Genomic DNA, 21,620 nt, shown 5'->3' with positions numbered 1-21,620 from the left:
CAAATTGCTCCCACTGTGGAAAAAGCAGCAGGAGAGGAGGCTAGCAAGGCCAGAAAACTCGGCAAAGTTCCCAGCATCCCATTGGGTGGGTGATACCTGGAAGCTTGTACAAGCTAAAGGCCTCCTGGCATATGCTCCCAATGGCTTATTCCCTCCCCCACCCCATCCCATGAACAGGGATCAATGCTGAAGAAAGTGCCCTACATCTCCTCATGTAGAGCCTTGGTGAAGAGGCCTCTGTTGGAAACAGGAATGTTATCCTCCATCTGCAACCCATGGTGAACTTGGGGGTTCTGCTTGGACATAACTCCATTTCGCTTACATAATGTGGTCCCATGACATGAAGAGAGGATCTTCATAGCCCCCATTGTCCCCCCTCGAGCTTATAAAAGAGTCTCTACGTACTCCTGTTTCTTTATTGCTCTGGACACTGGAGGAGGAGCTAGTATTCTATTGGGGGAGAAATAATAAGGCTTGCTTGATCTGAGGAAGTCTGAAGCTTGTGGCCCACTGGAGACAACTGAAGATGTGAGCCAATATCAAAGCTGCCCAGCTGCAAAAACTGATTGAGAGTCCAATATGCTTCACCACATCAGTGTAGTGGTGAAAGTTTAATCATAGCTTATTACCACATTCTATTACTGAAAGCATTGTAATAACTCACATCTGCCTTCTTAATAAAACCCCGTTCCTTTGAGTCTTCTCAGAAAATCAAAATCTACCTTCAGTAGAGCTAAAGCAAACATCAGAAAGGCTTATTTTCACATGACTAGGCTTATGGTGTGTGTGGGGGGGGGCGGGGAATGGGGGAACAGGTGTCTGGGATGCATAGATGAAAGAGAAAAGTTATAAAGTTTTCATTAAGTCAGGGATCCCGGTGTGTCATTAGCATTAAATGAATGCTAAGCTTTCATTACTTCCTTCATTGTCTCCAAAGAACCTCATAAAGTATCATTAGGACTGGACTTTTGATCATTATTTATAATGGCAATAACTTTGATGAGGACTCCTGCATTTTACAGTTGGGGGCTGAGACATAGTAAGGTAATTAACTCCTACTGCTAAACTTGGGGGAGTTATAGGAGTGTTCTCATTCAAAACAATTTCTCAGCATCTCACCACTTGGTCTGTTAACCAAGCAGCATCCCTTGTAAATAAATCTTAGCAATGCCTGACATTGTTTTTCATTAAAAAGATTCTGCTAAATTGGTTTCATATTATAGGGACAACTTGCTTTGATCTTTACAGCAAAATGATTATGGAAGAATATAAGTGGGCATAGTCAAAAAGTTCTACTAGTTTGGAAAAAAAATCCATTTGTTTCAGTGATTCCTTACCTTTGAAGTGAGAAATTCCATTGAATAATAGCACTGAGGTCTTATATAGCAGCTTTTGCTCTATTGCTCTCAAAAAGCTTTATAAAAAGTTATAATATTATCCCCATTTTACAGATGAGGAACTTGAGGGGCAGAGATTTGCCCAAGGTTATCCAGCAGGCCAATGACAAAGCAGGATTAGAATCCAGGTCTCCCGAGTCCCAGTCCAATGCGCCATCCAGGAGGCTACCCTGCCTCCCATTAAGCCTGCTAAAGTCTTTCAACACAGGGAGCTTTTTAAGGCTGCAAAGGGAATTTAAATGATAGGAGAGAGCATTTTCATCATTCAAAAGATACAGCAAACAGGTCTCATCGTTTAATGTCCTCACTTACAATGATTGCAAGAAATGCAAAGCCTGAATACGTATTGCTGAATGTTCTCAACCCATCAGCCTTTCTACATATGTCTCACGAAAGCCATCCTGTGAATTGCTCAGTCACTCCTTCCATTGTTCACAGTGATGTCTCTATCAGTGTAATCATTATATTAAAGCAAAGCTGAAACGGTGGTTGGAATGGAAAATGAGTCGTGTTGAAGATAGCATACACCATACATCACAAAAACAGAGGAGGAAATTACACTATTTGCTAGCCTAGTTTTCTCCAAAGGAGGAGTGTTATTACAGTGTTTCAAAACTTTTAGATATTCTTCCAAATTTCCATAAAAACAAAGGCTGCATGAAACACAATTGAAGGAACAAATCATTTCAATAATAAAAACCTGAAGCAAATTACTGTAAAATGAGTTTTTTATATCTCATTTCCCCCCTGCTTCATTCCCCGTAGAACATATTACTTCCTGGAGTGTAAACAGAAGAACTGCTACTAAGAGATTAATAATTCCCAGGATGTGTTTAGGGTATGGGATTCCTTCATAATCATACATCCCTTACATACATAAAACTCCCATTGATTTCAGTGGTTTATTCCTCTCGATGGCAGGAACTCTTTGCATTTTGTCAGCATCTAGCACAATGGGGCCTTGGTCTGTGATGGGGATCCTAGGCACTTGCGCAGTGCTAATAAAATAATAATAAGTGGTAACTTAGGGTAGCAGGATTGGATCTCTCTTGCTTATACACAGAAGGGCTGTGCAAAAAAATATATAAGAACCATAAGAATTACCATACCAGATCAGAACAGTCATCCACCTTGTCCAGTCTGCTGTCTCTGATGTTGATAGTACCAGATACTTGAGGTCCAAGAAACCCCCGTAGTGGACCGTTATGCAATACCCATAGGGATAGTTTCATCTTAACTCTAGTCAGTCAGAGGTCATTTTATGCCCTGAAGCATTAATATTTATCTCTTTTCATTCTCTTCCCCCCACCCCATTTCTTCAAAGACCTTCCCCTTGAAAATAAAATTTCTTCTGGGATGTTTCTTGGACAGAACAACTTGTGGGGCAGCTTGGTAAGATGTATGATAGGAAGATCATTTATCAATGGCAAGTATTGACCCAGCCACTCTCATCCTAGACTAATAGGTGTATAGTAGCATTCCCGAGGCTGCCAGAGAATCACTGCACTCCATTAGTACCAGGAGCTGTTTTATGTAGGTGCTTGCTGGGATATGCTTCAGGCAGCCTTGGAAGGGATCACAATACTTTGCATTTCTTCAGTACCTCCCAGCTGAGGAGACAAAAGAGCTTTATGCTTATTAAAACAGCCTCCTAACTCTGCTTGCTTGCTTGCTACACTCTTACATTTTACATTTATATTTTTAACATAGCATCTATGTACATATTAAGTAATCGAACTTTCAATCAGTTTTTGTAGCCAGGAGGCTTTACAGCAGGGTTATATTTGCAGAGGTAAAATGTATAAATCTAAATAAATAAATATAAATTATTGATTCACTCTCCAATACAATATGCAAATTCCCCATGAGGAAGATATTGCTGGGACTTATTTAGTGTGTATAGTAGGTACTGTTTTATAAAGGGTGAAAATTTGTAAAAGTGACAGTAATTGACTATTGGAACAACTTATGGTGGGGTGTCTTTCAATCATGATCAGTAGTCTGTCTAATATAGACATGCTCTAGCTCAACCACAAGTTATAGGCTTGATGCAAGAATCACTTGGTGAAATTCTGTAGCATGTGTTTTACAGCAGATCAGTCTAGATCATCATAATGATCCTTTCTGGGCTTATAATCTATGGATCTATGAAAAATATTATATTATGTCAGTTTTGTTGTTTTGTGGGCTGCAGAAATTTTTAACAAAATCATCCTCTGCAAAAAAGTTAATAAGTAGATCAATAGCTAGAAGTCTAACCAGAAAAGCTACTGGAGACAGACTACTCAAAGGGGCTCATTTATTGATAATGTATGGGAGACTGCTTTTCCAAGATCATCCTAAAGTAGAGCTCTTTTATGCCTGAACTATTCCCTTCCAAGCACAACACTGTAAATATGATTTCTAGACTTCATTTCAGTTTATTTTTTCAAGTTATTTTTAAAATGTTTTATTATTCATGTCTTACAAACAATTGAATTCTCCTTTTTCGCAGGCTACAGACACAGAAACAGGGTAAACAGAAGGGATGCAAAAAACCCACAACTTTTAAAAAGCAATCAGATGTTGTCGTCTTCAATTACTCCCTTCCTCCCCAAATACCCATTGTTAAATGTGGCTGCTAAGGAAGAGCATAATCATATGTTTGAACAAAATCTTAGTCATATAAAATCTTTCTAAGTACTTCTGTTTCCCCCTCATCATATCAGAGGGTCTCAGACACAGTGATGAATGTAACCCTCATAACACCGCTGAAGATATTAATACCTCCTTTACTGAGCCACCCACAGATTGAATCTCAGATCCTCCCTAATGGGAGTCGTTCAGTTAATTCTAATGGACTTTGGGTCAAGTCTTCAGGGCCAGATTTTCAAGAGGTTAACATTCACGTTTGGACCTTTCAGAAGAGCTCAGCATGCTAGGTTTTGAGTTCTTTAGGAAATCTGGCTGTGAGCATCAGCATGGGAGCTACTGGGAGCTGAGCTCTTTTGAAAATCGTGTCCCCGTTGTGTGTGCTGAAACACACAAAATATCCGGCCCCATGTGACTTGCCTAAGTTCACACAGGAAGTCTATGACAGACCTAGGAATTGAACACAGATCTCTGCATCCATAGAAGTCAATAGAGTGCTGGCATTAACAGCAAAGGGAGTAGGATCAAGCACCTTGGGCCTTAATTACTAGACCATCCTTCCTCTCTAAATCATGCTGAAAGCAAATTTGCATGTTCTGTCTTCAGATAATTCAGAGGGAAAATAGAGCTAAATTTAACAAATAAATATGATGTGAATAGCTTACCCGGCCCCAATTATTTCATGTCATTTCATGGAGATTCTGGTCATGGTACTCTAGCGCCTTTACTGGGGAGTTGTCCATGCAAATTTCTAGGAGTAATTTCATTGTCATGATACGCCACTACTGCAGTAGATTGTTCCTAATAGAACAATAGGAGAATATTCCATTTAGGACAGAATAACCATACAGGAAAATCCCTTGGGAAATTATTCTTCTCTGTGTTTCAGCTCTTTAAAAAAATAAAGCATGGATTTCTCCAACCATGAAGAACATACAAGCACAAAGTATCATAGAGGAGAACTGACAAGGAATCACAAAAGGATATGCGCTGTGTAAGGGGCTGACTGTCCCTGCTGCTTAAAGCAAAGCTTAGCATTTTACTGCACCCTTTTGACCTTTTACATATTTTTATTGGCATTTTCATTGTCTATTCCGTCAGGTTGCAAGACTTGCATAAACAGGTGGGATGGTAATAATGGATACGGTTAAATTCAAAGTGGTAGAGTGACCTTTCACAGCATATGTGAGATATTAATGTTTTCATACCTCATTCTTATGGCAAAGGTTAAAATGGGAACAGAAAATGACAATGCCTAAGTCCACTATTCTGATATTCATTATAACAAAAAAAAGTATACAAACATAACTTATGGGCATCCTTAAGTTGTACACTTGTAGTTATTGCTTGGACTCTCTGCCTGGATTGCTGAGAACAGTCTACCCCACAGAGTAGTGTGGATGGGCAGAAAGTACAGAGAAAAATCTGTCAACAGGGTAATGGAGGTCTATAGAATAGAAAAGGATAGCTCTAAGGTATCTCTCCATTTAGAGTGTCTTCAGTGGCAATGTTTTCTTTATTGCAATTTCCAGTACCAATGTTTTCTGCCATGTATTTTGCTTATTGGTATACAAAACACAGATTTTGACCCTGCAAACATTTACTGATATGAGGAGCTCTTCCTCAGGCAATGATCTCATTGAAGTCAGTGGGCCGGATTATCAGATGGTGTAAATCAGCATAGCTCCATTAAAGACAAGGCATCTATGCTGATTTACACTGCTGAGAATTGGGCCCAAGAGGGCTAATCATGTGAATAAGGACTAATCATACAAATAAGGGCCAGCAGGATTGGGACCATACAATGCAATATAGAATAAATTGATTTATTAAATGGTGAAAAGAGGTTTTATTGCTGAAAGGTTTCGTTCTTCATTCAGTGACAATAGACCAGACTTCCAACTAGTGTAAATTAATGGCGTTTCACTGGTTTAAACGAGCTGAGATTCTGGTCCTGTATTTTCAGTTTCTTTTAGATGTGGGATGTATCCATATAGTTTTTTGAGTGGGAAATATTAACCTTAAAATGTTATACAGAACCTCAAACAACAAGCTGTTTACAAGAGTTGCAATCATAAACACTGTCAGAGCAACTCCTGTACAAGGCTAGTCTATGACTCTCTCTCCCTTCACCCGGTGTGGTAATGACATTGCTCATGATAAGCTAAGTGCTGCTGAAGAAACTGTCCAGTGCAAATCAGTGTGGAAAGCCAAATGATATCAAAATTCATAGCCTGGCAGCTGAAAGAGCCTGGGAGTCAGGAGATAAGGGAAGAATAGCATTACAGGTGAAGGATGGTCTCATGGTTAAGGTGTTAGTCTCTGGCTCAAAAGAGCTGAGCTCTCCGATGTATTTTGGGCAAACCACTTAAACTCTTAGTTTCTTGTTTGTAATATAGGCAGGATAAGGCTTCCTCTGTCTGTCTTATCTATTTAAGGTAAGGACTGTCTTTTATTTAATTATGAAAATGCCTAGCACACTGGAACTCAGATTTCACTGAGAGGCTCTAGGGTCTACTGTAACAAACAAGAAATGCTGCATTCCCCAAAATCCAGCAAGTTGTTCAAGAAAATGGCTGTCACGAGAAATGGGGAAAGACAACACCTACTGAATTGCAAGAACGATTGCTGTGGTGAGCAGCAACCTAAAGCTCTGATGTGATTGCAGGGATTCCAGGTAGGCTAGAGAAGGTCAGTGAGTTGGCTTGTTTACTCAGAGCCTTCTCTTTTATAGAATGCTTGTTTGACTTTATGCTCTTCCTTTGAGCTTCATTTTCTCTTACATGAGAGGTTTCCCAGAAGGTAGGTTTTCTAAGCAGCTCTAACAGTTTCTAGTTATTTCTTGCCACTTTAGACCTCTTCTACCCCACCCACTGCCACACCCTACTAGTGGGTATTCCTGGTTGCAGCTGGGGCATGCCTAGAGGCAGGACAGATTGCAGCCAGAATGTGCTGAGATCTGGAAATAAGTGGCTGGCAAAGCCATCCTTCGGGAACCATTTTAGCTAGTGTAGCTAGCTAGGTACTCTTAAGTTACACTGGAAGCTTGCTTGGCCACTGGTCAAACTAAGAATCAGGAAATGGATTGCTAAGAGCTACCTTTCCTCCCCCACCTCAAGTCTTGTGCACATTCAGTACAGCCATACCCAGGGATCTGGCCCTAAGTCATACATCAGTATGGATAAGAGAGACAATGCTGGAATGTCTTACATAACAAAGAGCTAAAAGAAGATGTACAGTAAAGCAAGGGAGTTGTTTTTCTTGCTTCACTCCTGTCTTGTGGCCCCTTGGCATAAGAACTAAGCCAGGCAGTTCTTCCCTGTATTCAGTGGTAAGTCACATACCAAACACATAAGAGGCTGTAAGTGATGCATTGGTAAGCAATCGTGTGTCTAAGGGAGTCTAGCAGACAACACTCTCCAATGCACGTTAGGAGTTTTACTTACAACAACTTAGACTCTTTTCTGGGTCATAAATGAGACTCCCCTCAGAATGTGGAGTTCTCAGAACTGATGTGGTGATAAATTGGAGAAGAGCCACGAGATTGATTAAGGGATTGGAAAACATACCTTATAGGAAGCTCAATCTATGTAGTTTATCAAAGAGACAGTTAAGGGGTGACTTCATAACAGTTTATAAATACTTACATGGGGAAATATATTTGATAATGGGCTCTTCAGTCTAGCAGACAAAGTTTTAACAAGATCCAGTAGTTGGAAGATGAAGTTAGACAAACTCATACCGGAAATAGGGTGCACATTTGTAACAGTGAGGGTAATTAACCACTGGAACAATTTGTCAAAGATTATGGTGGATTCCCCACCACTGGCAATTTCTGAATCAAGATTGGATGTTTTTCTAAAAGAGATGCTATAGTTCAAACAGGAATTATTTGGGGGAAGTTATATGTCCTCTGTTATGCCAGAAGGTCAGACTAAATGATCACAGTGGTTCCTTTTGCCCTAAGAATCTGTGAATATATTGATTAAACTTGAAACATCCATGTTAGGATTAGTGGTCTCCATCAGAGTTGCATGGATCTCAATCAGTTGAGTTTGCAGAGATTTACAGCCAGCCTTTCCTTCAGTTTTCATACCAACAGCTTCACACTCCATGAGTTCAAACATGGAGTTTGGCGTTTGAAGATACATCCAGAACTCAAAGTGAAAACCAACAGTTGGCTCACACCAAATCTAGCCCAGGTTCACAAACCTTCAGCAAACCCAAGCCAAATAGTAAGTTTGTAACAAAACATAAGACCAGATGAGTTTAGTGAAGTTTCGCGAAGCCCTAGTCTCCATGTTCCCACACAGCTTTCTTTCACAAGGAAAGCATAAGAACTGTGGGCCTAAGTCTCATTTATTCTAAGGCCCTTCTGCCCACTCTGCCAGTGTAAAGGGACTTTAAAGTGGGCACAAATTACACTTAGAGAGCAGTGTACAGGAGCCTTTGTGTAAGTGAGATGAAACCCTGTGCCTTCTGTGAACACACAATCTGTGCGTGCACATGTGTCTGTCTGTCCCATATGTAAATCTTCATAGCACAAGTTATCATTCGAGTTTCTGTATAGTACAATGTCCAGCATCTTGTGTGATTTTTTTTTCTCCCCAGGTGAGTTGCATCGTGATTTGGACTTTCTTTTTGCTATATAGATAAATCCCTAGACACTTGGAGGCTCATTCCAATTTTAACTGAGGTCTTTTCCCTACTTCCAGTCCTCTCTCGCTTCCCTCATCCCTCCCTTCAGTGCCAGCACTAGGCACAAGCAGACTAAGCTATTGCTTAGGGCCCCAAGAAGCTCAAGGGGACCCCCTATTCACTACTTATTATTATTATTATTAATTATTATTTTCATAAGAACTTGCCTGTTTTAGTATTGTCTGTGGGGGGCCCCCAAAAAATATTCCTGCTTAGGGCCCCGGTGGGCTAGCACAGCCATTGCCTCCCTTCCCCCTCACTTCTCTGAGTGCATAGAGTCCTCTAATTCATCCCTCAGTCCTAGAAGCGTAGGTTCTCGTTCTCTGTCCCTTTCATGCATATCTGCCATTGCTCTGATATTTTTCTGGGTTGCAACTTGGGAGATAGATGAGTGATTCTATGCTGTATGGGAAGGATAGCTGAAAGTTCAGACTACAGCCCAATTCCCTCTTTAATTCAGAGTTTCTTTCTTCCATTGACAGTTCTGTTCATTGTCCATTTCACATGGGTAGTTTTGCTCTCCATTAATGCATGATATTATTGTAGGTATCATACTGAGTAAAGGTATTGTTGCTTTTTAAAAATTCATCAGTGGCAGATGTAGAAGTAGCCATCTGAATCACTGCATTGAAACATCACAGTATTGCCTAGGACGCCTTCTTCAATCATGCATAATAAATACCTGGTATTGGCCTTACACAATTACCTGAGCCTCTGGTCCTTTTTTAAAGGAATGGCATAGAAACCGCAAACTATTGGGCAGTGCTTGTTACTGTGTTGTACATATACAGGGAATTTTCTGCATTTAATTTCAGCTATGTGTCACATTGTTCAATATTCTACTGAAAGGGCTCTCTAACATTTTTCCCAAGATGTGGTTGAACACAAACACACCACAATCTCACCCTAAAAATAAAAAAGACCATAGAATAGGTCAAATTCACCACTGGTGCAATCTGGTAAAACTGCATTGCCTATCTAGTACTAACCGTATAGGAGTAACTGAGACTCAGGACTCCTTGATTACATTTCGAGCTCTGCCACAGATTTGCTGTATCACCTTGGTCAAATCAGATGACTCTTTCAGATGACTGAAAATCAGGCCACTAATTTCTATGCTACTTAATCCATGTGTAAAAATGGGTATAACAAAATTTATGATAGTTATGCTGGAATACTATGTCCAGTGCTGGTATCCACACTTCAAAATTAATGGTCACCAATTGGAAAAGGGTTCAGAGAAGAGGTACAAGGATTCTTTGAGGTCTGGAAAACCTGCCTTACAGTGAAAAACTAAACTCAATCTATTTAGATTATCAAAAAGGTTAACAGGTGACTTGATCACAGTCTATAAGTACGTACCATGGGAGAAGATTTCTGATATTAGAGGGCTCTTTAATTTAGTAGACAAAGGCATAACAAGATCCAATGGCTGGAAGCTGAAGCTAGACAAATTCACAGTAGAAATACGGCATGAAGGCTAATTAACCATTGCAACTATTTACCTCAGCATGTGGAGGATTCTCTGTCACTTGAGGTCTTCACATTAGGTAGGAGTGGGTGTCTTTCGAACAAATCTGCTCTAGCTCAGTTAGACATTATGGGCTTGCTGCAGGAACCACCGGGTGAAATTCTATGGCCTGTGTCATACAAGTGGTCAGGTCCTGATCATGATGGTCCCTTCTGTCCTTCAATTCTATGACCCTATGAATCTATGTACATTGTGCCTACCTCACATTAGTGATATTTGTAAATATTCATGAAGTGCTTGGAGATCGTCTTGATAGCAAGTGCTCTGTGATACCCCAATTAAAGAGCCCTATTCTGGACAGCACTTAAGCATGTGTCCTAAGTTCAACACATCCTTAAGTACCACTGAAGTTAAGTTAAACAGTCCCTTAGGTATTGTCGTGAACAGGGATGGATTTAAGCATAACCTTAAGTACTTTCCTGAATCAGGGTCCAAAGGTCTGATCCAAAGTCCATTGAAGTCAATGCAGATCTTTCTACTGACTTCACTGGGCTTTGGATCAGTCCATCAGTGCCAAGTATTCACTGTTATTACCTTAGGGCATTAGTCAGGCTATTCATAGATGCCAACACCGGAAGGGACGATTGTAATCGTTTTGTCTGACCTCCTGTATAACATAGGCCAGAGAACATCCCCAAAATAATACCTAGAGCATATCTTTTATAAAGGCTGTAAACCAGACCCACACTGAATAATGGCTATTGCATTCTATAAATCTTCATATTTAATTATATAGTGTCCTTCCCTCCCCCTGAAATTAGATTGTCTACTCATTAAATTAAGGATGCACCTACTGATAAGGCATATTAAAATTTTAAGAATGATACATAAGAACTACATCTTTTCCAGCTGTATCCTTTCAGTCTCGGGATTGCTGGGAAAAAATAGGGGATGGGGGATTAGAATTACGAGATGATGGGTTTCTGCGGAAGAGAGAGTTTGAAAAACAGCCATTAGCGATGTTTTTTGAGCACTGCACTCTAAGCTGATCATATACTGTATTCAGTGAACAGAAGGCTCAGTGATCAGCTGTTACAGCAATTCTAAAAAGATGAAGACGACACTAGAAAGGGCCATGATCATTTGAAATCCAGAGGTCATGACAGGGCATGTCTGCTTTTCATCACTGAGAACAAAAATCTTTCCGATTTCTGTTAACTGTTCACTGGAGCTCAAGAGATTACTTTCTTTGAAAATAAGTATAAACTGATGAAGTTATTTGGATTTCAGGCAAAATGAAACAATTTTCATACTTGCCTGCTTTCACAGCTCTAGAAAGAAGTTAATAGTCTTTGATAGTAAATATGGAATGCCATTGTAAATCAAAATTAAACGTTCTATTGTGAAAGCATATTGAAACAGCGGAGGAAGTGATTCTTATAAAAATGCCTGCCATCATATGGTATAATTTATAAGCTTTCTTACATTTGTTTCACTTATAAGACAGACTACGCCTTAGGCGCATGATTCCAAAAGAAATTCAAAAGCCAGCAACAGCAGTGTATAGCCAGGGAACAAAGCATGGGGAATACAAAATATGTAACCTTATAAAAAGTTGTGTACTCTAAATCAGATTCTGATCTCAGATACAGCAGTGAAAAGCCAGAGTAACATCAATGCTTATGTGTTCGCTGCAAAAGAGTTACATCAAGATAGCTAATTGATGTAAAATCTTGGTAAAGACAAGGCATAGATAGCTTTTGCCTTGATACAGTTAGTCGTGGTCAACCCTATATCCCCCACCTGGGGGTGACCTTGTCTATACACATCGAGGTTAAAAACTACAGAGCCATGTTTCCCTTGGAATTTTACAGTGAGATAGTGATCTCAGTGTAAAAAACATACCTTGTTTTTCCAACATATGTACAGCCTTTGACTTCAATGGAGTGTCTCTGGATTAACGCCAATGTAGTTGAGATCACAGTCTGGCTCTCTATTTTTAATGGCACTTGCCCCTCTACAAGGTACTTGTGCCAGTTCAAGGTGAATTCCTCCACCATGAAAAAAATATAGAGTTGGTTTAGTGGAAATAAAATAAATGTTGGATAGGGTTCTGAGCATAAAACAACATGAAGATCCCTAGCCAACATGGATTAATGGCACAGTAGAGAAGGAGGTTTTCAAAGGCACAAATGACAGTAAAGCACCCAACTCCCATTGAAAGTCAAAGGCAGTTAGATAAAAATGTGCATTAAGTGCCTATCTTAGGACCATGTCCCAGTTTGTTCCTATTTGTACTTCTGGACAATAGCTAAAGGAGATGTATCCAGCATTTCTTGACCCTACCAGGGTTGCCATAATAAAGGCCTCTTTGAGGGGTGAGAAAAAAGTAAAAGGGAGATAAGAAAAATCTGAGGATAAGAAAAAAACCTCCCCCCACAAATAATCTGACATTAGGTTCAAGAAATGTCAAATAAGACAAGACAATACAGGCAGAATAATCAGTGGCAGACTTCGCCATTCAAATTCCTGTATACAAACCTTTACGGTACTTTTACAGAAGTCAGATGAAATTCCTTGGAATTGCAACAGGCATTTTTGTGAGAGTAGTACTGGCGTTCCAATCAAGGCAAAATGACACATGATTGATATAAGTGATTGAATGCCTTTTGCCATGAAATGGAAATGTCGATACCATTAATTTTTTGGAATAACAGCCAAAATGCTCATCACTGTCCAAGAGCATGATCAAAGTAACATCTTTCCATCAATGTTACTGACATACAGAGGAATCCAATGTATAATGAGCAATTTCACAAGGCTTCCAGTATGATAGTGAAATGGAAATTCTTAGCTGGAGACAGGGGAAGATGGGAAATAATCCATATTATATGGATAATATTATTAATAATATTATATGGATATTAAATATTACCCTCCCCACTGTTCTCAATGCATCATGGTGCTTTTCTCTATCCCTAGAAGGCATCTACATCTTTTTCATTTCTTACATATTTCCCAATTACCTCTTCTTTGTAAATGTAAAAAGAACAATTTCATTATCTGAGTTATACAAATGAGAAGATTAACTAGGATAATTTATTTTCATAAAGCATCCTTCATTTGCAAGATGAGTAAAAACAAAGATCACCAGTGATGGGCAGAGCTGAAAATGGATAGAGGTTTGCTTCAAGGAAGAATGCACACAAATGTTTAAATGCCCAAGTCTCAGTAGTCTAGAAACTAGATGGAATATTGTAGGAAATAAGGAAATCTTGCCTGTATAAGGATGGCAGGAACAAACTCATTGTGTTTAACCATAAGAATCAGCTATATTGCTCACAATACATACTCCATTTCCTAGGTGGACAATGATCCACTTTCTTGCAGGTGTTGTGAAGCTTCTAACTATGGGACTTTGACTCTGACTTACTGACTCTGGCATGCATTTTGACTCTGGGCCTCTTCCAGTGGAATATTTTCCTGAGGGCTATTACATGGTTAACATCTGCAAAGATTGTGGTTCCATTGTTTGATCTAATTTTATTCAATAAAGCTGCCTCCTTGCATAAAGGTCTTGGTATTTAATATTTGATACCATAAATCCCATATGGATCTTAGACAGAGGATGAAAATTACATTGGAAATTAATGTTCCCACAAAGTCCTGTCTTGTTTTTCTCTGCATTTAAAGGCCAGCAGCCATTTCCAAGCTTAATATCAGCTTCCAAAGACGACATCCACTTTAAATGTCTTCAAAATGCCTAGTGGTCTCCAAAAGAGATACTGTGGTAACCCTTTGTATGCTAACATGGAAAGCAGTTGTCAGGTCCATGACTTTTTCTGGTGACATTTGTAATGTGAAATATGTAGAAGGACACCCAGTAAGGATACCTCAGGCCAAACAGTTTCTGCTTTCCTGGACCTGTGTTGAACACAGGGACTCTGTGGTGGAGTGTTCATCCTCCTGCTAGCCTAGAAGGGGCTAAAGAAGCTGAGAAGGGGTCAACTGACTGGATAGGCCACTGCTGAGGGAAATTAGGTAACCTAAGTAATCGACTGCATGAGATGGAGTACAGCTGAGAAGGAACAGGCGAGGCTAGTATAAAGCTGGCAGAAGAAGGAGGCTGCAGTGAGGGAGTTCGTAGCCATTATCTGGATATATCAGAGAGAGAGAGAGAGACCGACCAACCTAGCAGAGAAAGTGTAGGAAAAGGCTCAGGGAAAGGGCAGCAAGGTTTAAGATGGTACAGACCTTGTCAGCTAATTACTCTGGGTTCCAGCTCACGGACCCTCTAGAGGGCAGGCCTAAACCATGAAGAGGGAGCACTCCAAGTCCCTCAGAGATGGAGCAAGAGAGGTAGCAGGGCACACAAGTGAACGGTGGAAGGGGGCATTAAACCTGGAAGGAGTTCCTCCCTAAAGCAGCCAGGAGGAAGTGCCCTAGGGGTGAGTGTACCCTGTGACAGACCCTCTTTTTGTTCTGTGTCTGAGCAGTGAGTAACACCATAGGGTCCTGGCCCATGATTGTGGCATTTAAGTGCTACAAGAATACAAATAATAAATAATAATAGGATAGTGATATGATCCCAGTACCCCACAAGTGAGTGTAACAAAGATCCTGAAGAATAGAGATGATAGGAAATGAAAACAACATGGTGGTGTTTTTATACAGTAAAAACTGTTCAAAGGAGTTAAGTTCCTGGTCACCCACAATTCCTATGAGAGTCCAATCAACTTTTGTGCATTCAGTGCTTTGCTTTGTTTATAGAAGTCCATGGTAGAGAGGATTAGTAAAACCACAGAGTTCAGAGGACGCTCACCACTGGTGGTCCTTCGGTCTTTTTGAAAGCTTGTGGTGTAGGCTAATTGCTACTTCACCACACTAATGAACGAGAGCATCTACTTGTCTCCTCCTGGAATTCTCCCAATAATACTACACAAGTTCCTTCAGCTTCTCAAAGATAAAGCTACCAAACTCCCTTCTCTCAATGCAGGGAGTAATCTACATGAAACATTTTTCTCCCTGAAGTATTCTGAAAGCAGGAGTAAGGAATCTCCAGATGGCTTGGTTATCACAAGTTAATTACCCTCGTGGGGACCAAAAGCAATCACCTGTACATCACGCCTCACTGTTATTTTTGAGAGAGGGAATATTATCTCAGGATTAAAGAAGCACATTCTTGTAGCTTTCACCACTAAAGTTCAGGAACCTGAGGATATGAATATCCTTTGCTAGACCTGTGATTATTGGGCAACATGGTCCATCAATTGTTTTGGCTTCTCAGCTCACGTAAACCAGCATTTGAATTAAATGGACCTACTTTGATTTACACCTGCTGAGGATCTGGCCCTATATAATCAGGGTATGGTTTAGCGCCAAACTTCAGGGTTGAAATATTTAGTTTCCTTGAAAACAGAAGTTCAAAACCTGCGAAGGCTGACTCAGTTTTGTATCTTCTTATATAATAGGTAAAATAACAATGTAGGTTACTTTCTATGGGTCCCATGAATACCAACGTCATATCAACACAGTGGAGACACTAAATATCCACGAAACTTTTCCTACTGATAACGGTTTGCCCTAGCTTCCTGAGCCTCAATCTCCCTTCCTCTCTGCATTGTGCTGTGGGACAACTGGTCACCACTCTTCACCCTACTAGTGCCTGTATTTGTGCTATATGGGCCAGACTTTCAAGTGCTGACCATCCACAACTGGGGCCAGATATTCAGAAAAACTCTGCATCCAGGATGCAGCCAGTGTGCTGAGCTTTTTTGGAAAATCTTGCTCTATGTAGTTGTAAATTGGGTTGGGATCCTTTGAGAGAAAAGTGGCCATGGAAGATTAGGGCCAGTTCCTAAACTGGTGTATAGTGGCATAGCACCACTGAAGTCCATAAGAAGAAGGAACCAAGATATCAATATGGGGCCCTATCTTCTTCCCATTGACATCAGTGGCAAAATTTTCATTGATTTCATAGGGATCAGGGTCCATTGGTCATAAATATTATTACACCCTTGCCTCAATTTATTGTACATATACTGTCATAAATATAAAGGGAAGGGTAAACACCTTTAAAATCCCTCCTGGCCAGAGGCAAAACCCTTTCACCTGTAAAGGGTTAAGAAGCTAGGATAACCTCACTGGCACCTGACCAAAATGACCAATGAGGAGACAAGATACTTTCAAAGCTGGAGGGGGGGAAAACAAAGGTTCTCTTGGTCTGTGTGATTCTTTTGCCGGGAACAGAAAAGGAATGGAGTCTTAGAACTTAGTAAGTAATCTACCTCGATATGCATTAGATTCTGTTTTGTTCAAATGGCTGATAAAATAAGCTGTGCTGAATGGAATGTATATTCATGTTTTTGTGTCTTTTTGTAACTTAAGGTTTTGCCTAGAGGGATTCTCTGTGTTTTGAATCTGATTACCCTATAAGGTATTTACCATCCTGATTTTACAGAGGTGATTCTTTTACTTTTTCTTCTATTAAAATTCTTCTTTTAAGAACCTGATTGCTTTTTTCATTGTTCTTAAGATCAAGGGGTTTTGGGTCTGTGTTCACCTATGCAAATTGGTGAGGATTTTTATCAAGCCTTCCCCCGGAAAGGGGGTGTAGGGTTTGGGAGGATTTTGGGGGGAAAGGCGTTTCCAAGCGGGCTCTTTCCCTGTTATATATTTGTTAGATGCTTGGTGGTGGCAGCAATAAAGTCTAAGGGGAAAAGGTAAAATAGTTTGTACCTTGGGGAAGTTTTAACCTAACCTGGTAAAAATAATCTTTGGGGGTTTTTCATGCAGGTCCCCACATCTGTACCCTAGAGTTCAGAGTGGGGAAGGAACCTTGACATATACAGATCCAGATTTTCCAAAGAGATCAGGGCCAGACTTTCAAATACTCAGCACCTACTTAGGTGCTTAAGTAAGGGCCGAGTTTTCAAAACTTCTCAGCACCCAGTAGCTCTCACTGTGACACCTTTGGCCAATTTTTCAAAAGACCTCAGCACTGAATGTACACCCTAGATACTGAGATATTTTGAAAAGCTGGCTGCTTATTCTGATGCCTGAATGGGAGTTGAGATCTTCTAAAAATCTGGCCCCAAAACACCTATTTAGCAAAGCATTCTAAGCACTTAAAAATATAACAAATTGAGGTTAAACCATGCAGAAAATGCTTTCTACCAGGTCTAGTGCTTTCAATCGTGAATTGTCCTATTGGTTTTAAGATCATTTCCTAAGCAGAGATCATTTCACACACTGAGAATGTCTGGCTGTGAACTGCCCTGGCAAAATTTCTCTTCTAAATCTCAGCTCCAGCAGGAAAGGACAAGAACCACTTTGCCTTTTTTTCCTGAAAAAGTTGAGTTCTAAAAAAGGAAGACCAAATGTATAATTTCTTAAAGTTAATTCCTTTGAACATCATGTAGACTTAACCGACTGCGTTTAAAATATATATAATACATATATATTGAAAAAACATATATATATTGAAAAAGCAGAGCCCATGCTGAAAAGTTCCATGTGATTCCACATGCTTTGCACCTCCACTGCTAGGGAGACCCTCTAAGAGCTCTGGAGTTGCTAAAAAAAGAATTGCCCCAATCTATGTCTGGATGGCCTCTTGCTACAATTCTGTGACATCCTCCAAGTTAAACGGGCATTGTTAATACTATTTGAACACTCCCATTTCTGCTCGTCCAATCTGAACAGATGCCGTTTTTCCATCTGAGCAGCAGGAAGCATAGCACAGTGAACTTTGCAATAAAAGAAATTAAGCTCCAGCACCACTGTGGAGAATGTTTCTCCAGTCCAGCTACTCAGGAGTGATTCTTTCCTTGACGTGTGAAAGGAAAGTGAGTTGCAGCATTGCATGGAGAAATATCTTATGCCACCCTGTGCATTAGGATGGTTTGAAACCTTGTGGAGCTGATAGGAAGGAGTGGGGTGACTGAGGGGAAGTGGAGAGGGACAGAATACAAGAATAATTTACCTGACCAGTGATTTTTGGTGTTCCCTTTTCAGGGAACTCAGATGAGTTTACTTTGACGAGCAGCTTTCCGGCAGGGTGAAGTAGGAAGAGAAGATTGGCAGGGAAGGAGCCAATATGGCAAGAAAGAGTTGATAAGCAAGTGAAAGGTGCCCTTCCCGGGGAATTGATTAAGTTGGTAAGTGAAGAGCAAACCACAATTTCTGCAAGCAGTTGGCAGATGGGAAAGTATTCTGGAAGTATACCATTTGTTTAAGCAGTCACAGTAAGAAGCTGGAAGCTCATGAATTTAAGTCTCGCTTTTTAAAGGCACCTCAGCCTGCCCTCCAGTTCTTCAATCACAATTCCCAGCCTTTCTGGGTATGTTTACACTGCAAAGAAAAACATGTAGCATTGAGTCTCAGAGACCTTCCCCCCACCTTGCTGGGTTTCACAGCCGGGGGTCCAGCCTGAGCAAGAACATCTACCCAGCTATTTTTAGCCCTATGAGCTGGAGCCAATTGACCTGGGCTCTGAGACTCAGCTTTGCGGGTTTGTCTCTGCAATGTAATCGTACCCTGTGTGTCTGTCTAGCTCACTTGCAGAAACAATCAGCAAGACATTTGAAAACCCAATTTGTGACTTCAGCTAGCTGGGCCCACAGCTAGTGGTGCCTGCAAAATCAGAAGCTGTTTTAAAAACTCTGGACCCAAGGCCCAGCCCATATCCAGGTGCCAAGAACCACATTTGGGGCACTAATTTTCAAAAGTGCCAATCATCACAGAGGAGAAGAAGAAAGGAAATATTCCTATCCCCATTTTGAAATCTAGGGAACTGAGACACAGAGGTTAAGGGCCAGATTTGCAAAGCTATTTAGGCAGCTAGTGATGCAGATAGGTGCCTTGTAGGATTTACAAAAGCACCTGAGGCTTGTTCACACGTGGAGTTATTCAGGAACAACTATTCTTGATGAACTCCATGCATGGACACTCTTATTCCAGACTAAGGGTGGCTTGTTCCTGAATAGCTGTACCTGAAAATGCCATGTTTAGACAAGCCCTGCATGAATTAGGCATCTAACGTGGCCTATTTACTTTATAAAATCACCCAGGGGATCTGTAACAGAGCTAGGAAATGAACCCAGATCTCATTTCCTAGTCCAGTGTTCTAACCACAAGACTATCCAGCGTCCTACACTGAGGACGGAAGAATCCCACGCACCGCTACAGACTAGGAACCGAATGGCTAGGCAGCAGTTCTGCAGAAAAGGACTTAGGGGTTACAGTGGACGAGAAGCTGGATCTGAGTCAACAGTGTGCTCTTGTTGTCAAGAAGGCTAACAGCATTTTGGGCTGTATAAGTAGGGGCATTGCCAGCAGATCGAGGGATGTGATCGTTCCCCTCTATTCAACGTTGGTGAGGCCTCATCTGGAGTACTGTGTCCAGTTTTGTGCCCCACACTACAAGGAGAATGTGGAAAAATTGGAAAGCATCCAGCGGAGGGCAACAAAAATTATTAGGGGACTGGAACACGTGACTTATGAGGAGAGGCTGAGGGAACTGGGATTGTTTAGTCTGCAGAAGAGAAAAATGAGGGGGGATTTGATAGGTGCTTTCAGCTACCTGAAAGGGAGTTCCAAAGAGGATGGATCTAGACTGTTCACAGTGGTAGCAGATGACAGAACAAGAACTAATGATCTCAAGTTGCAGTGGGGGAGGTTTTGGTTGGATATTAGAAAAAACTTTTTCACTAGGAGGGTGGTGAAAGACTGGAATGCGTTACCTAGGGAGGTGGTGGAATCTCCTTCGTTTGAGATTTTTAATGTCAGGCTTGACAAAGCCCAGGCTGGGATGATTTAGTTGGAGATTGGTCCTGCTTTGAGCAGGGGGTTGATGACCTCCTGAGGTCCCTTCCAACCCTGATATTCTATGATTCCATGAACTTTATGTGCCAACATTTGAAAATTAGGATTTTAATATCTCTGTATTTCTACTTCATACCGGTGACTGGGATTGATGGCTCCAGATCATTTAAGAAATACTCTTCTTTTGAAGGCTATATTCTCTGTGGGAAGATGCATTCCAGAGCTACCTTCAGCAGTGTCTTGCTCTCACCCTCCTATGAAGATTTGTTGTAATAAATAAAATAACCCATAAACTATATTAATTTAAAATTTCATCACACTCAAATTTATGGAGCCGCCATCTGAGGAGCCAATTTCTTACCTTTTTTTTTTTTTTCCCCTGGCTTCCATTAAGAATGGGGTAAATATCCATCTTTTCAACCCTTATGTATCTTTTTCATTAGAAGCAAGGGACTGATATATGTTCCAGGCAAGTGGTGAATTACCTGGCATGCCGTGTGCAGGGGAAATTCTCTCACCTCAGAATGACTGTGAAACTCTATCTGAGGCAGAGGAATTTTTTGACACTTGATCGCGGCCGACAGGTAAGCATAGGAAGAGCCTCTAGTAGCTGTGACAGGCCTTCCTGTGTCTTTTCCCCAGCATTAAATTGCAGAATCTAATGGTTTGCTTGAGACATGCTGTCAGAATGATAGAAATGGTGAGATTATTAAATGAGGACCTCTATTTGCAAAACGGTTTTAATCTCCAAAGAGGCTCTGCAGCTCAGTATATCATATTCTTCACCAGAGAGAGAAGGGACTTCAAAATATAAGAGTTGCTATTTTCCAGGAATTCCTAGGCCAGAACATCAACTGCAGCTGGGGAACAAATGGAAGAACTTGGGAGGTAGAGTATGAAGGCTTAACTTTGCACTCCCCAGGCCTGATCTGTTTTGCTGGCCTAAGAGGAGCCTGATGAATGAAATGTACTCTTGTTACAGCAGGAGTTTCCAAGGACACAGGAAAGCCCTAGCAATGTCCCTTCTCACAGCCTAGCCTCGTCCTTCCAGCTACGCCTCCTGCTCACAGCCTTGTTCCTATGCTGGCCACGGGGATGACGTATAGTATAGGAGTCATGGTGGTTCTGTGAAACCACTGCCTATATTTGGGGCGAGTCTTTCATAGCCTGCCATGCCAGCTCTAGGTCAGCTTTGCCCACTGAGTGAGACAATGATGGTTTCAATGTGGAGGGAAAATTGTGTCCTAAACTTTAATATCTGATTCTTTGGAAACCAGATTGCCGGTTTAATCTGTATAAACTCACCCCTTTCATGAAGAGACAAGAGAACTTACCTGTGTGCATTTGCAGCTAGTCCACACATCTTGGATTTGATAGTGTCACTTGGAATCACATGCCATTTGCTTTGTTATCTGCTTAGGAGGAAAAAGTCAGGAGAGAAGGGGGGGGAAACCTAGTGGGAAAAAAATTGGGTGAAGAACTAGACAAGTAAGGAAACAAATGAGGAGAGAGAGATGAGAGAAATGGTGCAGAGGGAGAAGAGGATCTGGCCCGTTCTGTTCTGTTTTTAATTAGCCATAATAATAATAATAAATTTA

This window comes from Natator depressus, chromosome 17, assembly GCF_965152275.1.
Source record: "Natator depressus isolate rNatDep1 chromosome 17, rNatDep2.hap1, whole genome shotgun sequence".
Taxonomy (NCBI): Eukaryota; Metazoa; Chordata; order Testudines; family Cheloniidae; genus Natator; species Natator depressus.
Note: the sequence above shows the minus strand (reverse complement) of the source record.